Source organism: Penaeus monodon, chromosome 31, assembly GCF_015228065.2.
Source record: "Penaeus monodon isolate SGIC_2016 chromosome 31, NSTDA_Pmon_1, whole genome shotgun sequence".
NCBI lineage: Eukaryota > Metazoa > Arthropoda > Malacostraca > Decapoda > Penaeidae > Penaeus > Penaeus monodon.
The window spans coordinates 2659520-2660080 of NC_051416.1; positions in this window are offsets into that span (position 1 = coordinate 2659520).

The following is a 561-nucleotide window of genomic DNA, read 5'->3' on the forward strand; positions in this document are numbered from 1 at the left end:
TGCTGGCAACATATTTTGTTTTAATGTTACAGCCGCTGCTCAGAAACTACATATATAATATAATGAAGATAAAATCAATGAAATTAAAATACCCATAAAGAAAAATTTCATGGAAAGAGCATCTATATTATAAACAATAAAAGTAAAATAAATTCAACAGCTGATGCTACAAGTTTACATTAAGCATTAAGAGTCTCAGCATTAGAGCATGATGATAAATGCAAATTAATCCTTCCAATCATTGCTAAAAAAAGCTTAAACAAATTGAAAAATGGACAGTCTACACCATTAATAAGTGATCATTACCTCCAAGCTACGAAAAAACTAAAGACCGCATAAAATTTACGTTTGATAAAAGACTATCCCAATAACAAATCCTCATATCAAGATGTAATAGAACTCCTTGTTAATTAGATCTCCTGGCATGGCTACATTACGCAAGGCATATGGTTTGCACTGTTAATTACGATATTATTAACAACCTTGGCTTTATACTGTCATCCCTTAGCTGGCTTGTCAATGTTAGATCCAACTGACATGGCATTAAACCGAAACATGTCC